This window comes from Tupaia chinensis, unplaced genomic scaffold, assembly GCF_000334495.1.
Source record: "Tupaia chinensis unplaced genomic scaffold, TupChi_1.0 Scaffold000559_1, whole genome shotgun sequence".
NCBI lineage: Eukaryota > Metazoa > Chordata > Mammalia > Scandentia > Tupaiidae > Tupaia > Tupaia belangeri.
In genome coordinates, this window is record NW_006160071.1 from 214,361 (window position 1) to 220,901 (window position 6,541).

General features: G+C 44.1%; 1 long non-coding RNA gene across 1 annotated transcript in view; it reads right to left on the reverse strand.

Moving 5' to 3' along the window:
• Nucleotides 1–333: 333 nt before the first annotated feature.
• Nucleotides 334–6,541, reverse strand: part of LOC102476799 (uncharacterized) — a 10,136-nt gene continuing 3,928 nt past the window's right edge. The window contains exon 3 of the long non-coding RNA XR_335876.1: nt 334–604. This is a non-coding gene — a long non-coding RNA (uncharacterized LOC102476799). The remainder of the gene's footprint in view (nt 605–6,541) is intronic.

Sequence of the window (6,541 nt, forward strand, 5' to 3'; positions counted from 1 at the left end):
GTAACTGGGATGTGCAGCCAGATTTCTCTGATTACTTACAGTTGCTTAAGTCCTCTTCTAGAGAACAGAGTAAGAACGAATATTAGGCCACGAGAATAAAAACTAATATGAGACCTTGGAAACAAGTATGTCTTTCTCGAAGAAGAAGTTTTTGTCCCAGGGTGCATGAGCTCACTGGAGAAAGAGAGAGAGACAGTGAGAGGGAAAGTGAGAAATCACTTCCCAGGGGGACGGCCATGCCACAATCCCTTCTCCTTCACTCTCCTCCCAGAATCTTGGGCTCGCATGCATACATGCCCGGCATGAGTCTCAGGCCACCAGGTCCAGGGCTCAAACTGCAGTTGGCCATGTGAGAGCCCAGTGCCATAACCACTATGCCATCTGCTGGCCCCAATAACAAATATATCCTTATAGTCCATACTCCAAACAAATGATCTTTACATGGCACTGATGACACAGTCACTGGAAGGGGGATGAGGGCAGAAGTCAGGTTAGCAAAATCAATCCGGAGAGAACGGCTGTTGTCCCACTATCTTCTGTAAGGCCCTCTGGAAATTTCTCTTGTCTTGAAGTGGCAGCATGGGTAAGCTAAGTGTTCCATATTCTGTTGTAAAAGAGGTTAACAGAATCAATAATTAATACAAAATAATTCTCCCCCACCTTTTCCATCTCCTAATTCCTACCATAAGTAGTGCACCCACAAGAAAATCAATATACCTAAATCTGAAGCAGCTTTGTGTATGGATACACAGAGCAAACGCCTGAGGCAGACAAGAGGAAGAACAACTGTTGATACAAAAGGAGCCACGTAGCCCCATAAACCATGCCCTTTACTTTTACTCTTCCAGGTCTAATATTAGCTCTGTGTCCCAGCTTGTAGGGATGTAGTTGCCAAATAGTTATTTTAATTTTTTTTTTTTAGTTTTAATTGACCGATAATATTTATGGGGTGTAATGTGATGTTTTGCTACTCAAATGAAGCTAATTAACATATTCATCACCTCAAACAGTTATCATTTCTTTGTGGTAGAAACATTTATAATTCACTTTTCAAGCTATATTGAAATAGCTTAAATAATACCATATATTGTTGGGGCCAGCAGGTGGCGTGGTAGTTAAGGACTGGACTCCCATATGGCTGACCATGGTTCGAGTCTTGTTCCTGGCAGCTTGCTTTCTCAATTTCCCTCTATCTCTCTTTGTCTCATTCTTGCTCTGTCCCTTCGATCAAATTTTAAAAATAAATAAATAACGTTCAAATAATTTTTTAAAAATACCATATATCGTTATTAAATAGGAGTAGCTACCACGCTGAGCAGGTCACCATAACCTACGCTTCCTGACTAACTGAAACTTTGCACCTTTGTCTAGAATCTCCTCTCCCCTCCGTCTGCCCTAGCCAGCCCCGAGTCATGGGAATACACATGCTTGGCACCCTCGGGGAGGTCTCCAGACATGGACCTAGAACCTTTCTATCGGCCAGCCTTACAGATCATCACTTTTTCCACTACTCCACCATCCGGCCCTTGATTTTCTTTTTTTGTACAGTTTCTATGGGTCATGTATTTGGGAGTGGCTTCATTGGACGCTTCTGGCTTGGAATCTCCCATGAGGCTGTAGTCAGATACAGCTGAGACCGCAGCTATCTGAAGGCTTGACTGGGACTAGCAGATTCACTCTTAAATAACTTGCTCTCACGGCTGGTGAGTTGCTGCTGACAGGTTAGTTCCTTTCCACAGAACTGCTCGAATCTTTCACAACAAGGTTGCTGGCTTCCCCAGAATGAGTGATCTGAGTGAGAAAGAACGAGGTGGAACCATCATTCTTTTTATAACCTAGACATAAAAGTTATATAGAATTACTTCTGCCATACTTCACTGGTGAGGGAAGTCACAAGTTTCCACCCAGAAAGGGGAGGGAAAAAAACACGCCAGTTCTCAGTGGGAGGAGTGTAAGTTCCCCATTAGAAGAACGCGTGGGATGGGATAAGTAGATAGCATAGTTATCTGTGGAAAACTGTCTACCACAGTCTCTAAAGATCATTTTAGGTTATAAAGTTACAGTATGCATTTTACCATGTAGGATGGGTGTCTAGACTTTGGGAGTAGAACTGTACATTTCAAGTTCAGTTCAAAATTAGAGATGATTAACAAAGGCCTGTGTAGGGGTGACTGTTTACACTGGTACAATGTCTTCTCCTCCTGCTATCATTACAGACGACCTACCATAAAAAGCAGTGGTTTCTGTCTTTGGCCACCCACTCTGCTCCCTGTCTCCCCGTGTAGTTGGGTGGCAGGGAGGAAGGGTGTACATGGACTCCTACTTACCAAGGCACACTCACCGCTGAGCACTCAGTCTGCCAGCCCCAGAGCTCAGCATTGAGTCCCTGATACGACACCATTCCCCAGGACCACCGGCCAGCTACCTGGCGGCGGATGCTCACATCAGACCACTTCTACCGATGTGAGAAGGGGCAGTGTCTTATTCTAACTGGACATGGCTGCTGGAGATGGATTTGCTTTCTCTGCGCACAAAGTTTCTGCCAAAACTGCAGTTTTGGGATTTACAGAACTTCTTGTCCATCACCGGGTACTCCACACAGCATTGCTTCAGATCAAGGAATTTACTTCACAGACAAGAGTCCGTGCTCTGGAGCTCACAGGTCTTACTGTCTTCCCACCATTCCTGCAGTAGCTGACTTGATAGAGAGGTGGGTGGCCTTTGGGAGATTCAGTCACAGCACCAGATGGATGGCAATGGTGTGCAGAGGGGGGTCACTGTCATCCAGGAGGCTGACTGTACTTTGTGCTTAGGTCTCTGTTAACCAACTTGTCACTCTCTTAAAAAAAAAAAATCAGCCAAGGCCACCTATCCACCCAGGAGACGGTATTACACAAGTTCAGCAGCATGTCACTTACATACCCAGGAACCACCAAACAGCTGTCCATCAGTAACGGCCACGCCCATTGTGCCCTTTCATACAATAGAAGTTCATGGCGCCTCGGGGCGAGTGCAGACATCTTGGGAGAGAACTGATTGCTGTTACTGCCAAGAATGGGTTCCCCAGCCAAGAAAACCGGAATGGGCAGAAAACAGATTCTGGGAGTTTCTGCTCAGAGACAGCATGCTCTCCGGGACTCACAGTAGGCAAATGCATTGAAGAGGAAGGATTCTGGAAGTCGAGGTCGTGTCAGAAGAAAAGGAAGAGCAGTGGGGCCAGCAGGGGGAAAACCCTAAGCGATGACAGGCTTCTTTGTCTACGGCCAGAGCCCAGCCAGCGCAGGGGCAGGAGCTTAGACTCTGGACTTCTCCACGTTGCACAGTGAGCCACTTTTGGGGGCTGGGCCGCGACAGAAGGAGAGGCCAATACTGGGGACTGCTGAGATTCGTAAATTCAGAAGAGATAAGAGATCTGAGGAACTACATTTTTTAAAGCACTTGGTAGACTCCACAGATCAAAAGAAAATTATACTTCACGTGAACGCATTCAACCTATCTGTGGGTTAGTGATGTCACATGAAGTACTTAAGTTCCTCTTCTCTGGCAGGAGAAGGTTAATGCACAGGACTCCCACATGGCTGACAGTAGCCAGTCCCAGACCTGGCAGCTTACATTCTCACTTTCCCTCCTTCTTAAAATTAAATAATTCTTTTTCTTTTTCTTTTTTTTTTAAAGTTCCTCTTTACATTGTGGTGTGGGGGAGATCTTGTGACAGAAGAAAAGCAAGAGTAGGCAGTGGGGCTACATGACATGTGAGGGACCCTCGCTCAAGCAGCATCTAGTCACCTTAAGGGGATTTGCCTATTGTCAGCCTGGGGTGTATATTCAAACCCCACCACAGGTGCTTTCTGGACCTGGTAGTGGGACCCATGAGTCCCAGCTTTGGTGTTTTGTTACAGCAGCACAAACAGACTAAGACAGATGGTAACCGGAAGAGGGATCATTCACACTGGAGACATCTTTTCACTCACTTTGTCACCATTAAAAGTTCAGAAACTACCAGCTAAAGTAGTAAAATAGCAAGGCTTCCCACCCATCCATGACAACTGGCACTTCGTTTCCACCCACTCCCGTTGTGTTGGTTCCACTCGCCTGGACTGCACTGCCTTGGGAATTCCCTCTCTGTTATCCTCTGCTCTCCAGTCCCCAGCTGGACGACTGCTCTGGCTTGGTAGCTTGATAACCTGTCACGAGGTAATCACAGAGAACCTGAACAGTATCACAGCCTGTGAGGTAAGGTTCTCCTTCAGGGAATGTACAATTCACATTTCGGCAAAATGGAAATCTTTCATTTGAGAGGTGAGATTATGTATATCACTGTTTGATAATAAAGAAAATAACTTCTAAAAGTTAAAATCCAGAATAATTAAGGGTGTCAGATCACCTGCAAATTGTAGCAATAGAAGACGGGCAACCAACGGGTTTACACGGATATTTAGGAAAGTTGTCCTTACCCAATGACATTAAGATAGAGGTTTTTCTGATCAGGGTCTAAGAGCTACCCTTCCTCCCAGGTGACACAGTGACAACATCACTGAATGACAGTAGGTCCTGTAATAACATAATCCTTTTCAATCTGGAGTTAATATAATGAAATAAAGAAAACCTACAGAACATTATTCTCATTCATTTTACTGTGGACGTTTACAATGATTGCTCTGTGCCTAGTTTGGTTTTCACTTTTTAGGTAAAATCCACTCAAGCTATCCTTTCTTTGTGCATTCTTCATTCACTTCTTTACTAATTCTTTTATCCAACTAATTTCAAAGGTCTTCTGCATCTCTGAATTATTTAAACACTTCTGCAATCCACCTTAGAGCATTTAATAACATACAAGAGGACTAAAGAAAGGTTGTGGAAATATGGAATTTCAGTACGAGTTTATTTGGGGGCAAAAAAAAATCTAAATCCATCCATTGTTTTTTCATAATACATACTTTCTGTCAATGTTTTAAAGATCTGTAATGCTGTAATAAAAATGTAAATAAAGCATCATCCTGCCTTCAACAGTTGCTGGTTCTGCAGAGAGTGGCAAACACATTCCTCTGCAGAAAACTTCCACATATAAAGGTGGAGGCATTTGGTTTAACGAGGGTTATGACTGAAGTATTAAGCTATTATGTGGACACTATTAGATAAGGAAATCATAGTTCTGAACAAGAGGTCGAACTGAAGCTACCCCGACCATGATTTGTCGTATGTTCCAAAGTAGGAAGATGGAAAAGATGAGGGGTCAAAGAGTTTTCCAGAAGGAGCAACATGTTTACAGGCATTAAATACCACTGTGGGTTTAAGGAACTATAAATAATTCAGTGAGACAGGAAAAGAAGCTGTAGAGAACAGCTATCCATAAGACAGGAGTATATGTCAGAGCCAATATATATACTTCCTGTACACACGTAGTCACTATTGCAGTGTTTTTCACATACAAAAGTATATTGTGTTCAAAATCGTCTTTAGAGGGGCCAGCAGTTATTTATGGTGGTTAAGGCACTGGACTCCCACATGGTCAGTCACGTTTCGAGTCCCAGACATAGTGTCTTGAAACTCATGCCAGGCGTGTGTGCAGAATCCTGAGAGGAGGATGAAGGGACTGTGGCATGGTCATCCTCCTGGGAGATGTTCTCGTTTTACCTCTCTCTCTCTGTCCCTCTCTGGTGAGCACATGCGCCCTATGGCAAAAATCTAAAAAAAAGAAAAAGAAAAAGTTAATTGTCATTTGAAATTGATTGTGCTGCATATTATGTTATTCATAAAACAAAACACAGAATTGTTACTATGCACCATAAGTTATTCTAAACAATTTACACAATAATCTGTACAACACTTACGTAAGTGGCACTAAATTCATTTTATAGATAAGAAATTTTAGTTTAAGAGACTTATTTTCCTAGATTTGCCTTTTAAACCTTCCACATTTCCTTAGGAAGAGGGCTGTTCACTGAGTCCATACTCTGGATCAGAAAAACAGAAGAGAGGGACCAGCAGATGGCATAGTGGTTACATCACTGGACTCCCACATGGACAGCCACAGTTCAAGTCCTGGACCTGGTGGCTTAAAACTCAGGCCAGGCACATGTGTGTGCATACCCAAAATCCCAGGAGGAGAAATGGAGTGGAGGAGTCCAACCCGGTGGGGCTCCAGGACCCTTCTGAGCCCCTTGACCTTTGAGCATCGCTTCCGGTCGGTTCAGTGAGTTGGCAAGGCCGCGACTGTACGCCCCCCGACCATGGAACAAGCTTGGGTCACTTAGCATGTTGGCAAGGCCGCCTGCTATTCGCTCCGGGACTGTGATAGCCTTGCTGGGAAATGACCCCCCTCTGACTCCCCGATATACTACTATAAAAGAATTACATAGCTCCCTCATACATTTTGAGTGTGTGGTAGGATTTCCCGAAAAGTCCCCCGACCGCTCCCCTTTACCCTGACCACTTACTGTTAATTACAACGCTTCATTGGGCACAGTAAAGGGTGTGCTAAAGTTCTTCCTGATCTTTGGAAGGCCCCTCAAGACACATTTAATATAAATAATCTTTTCAC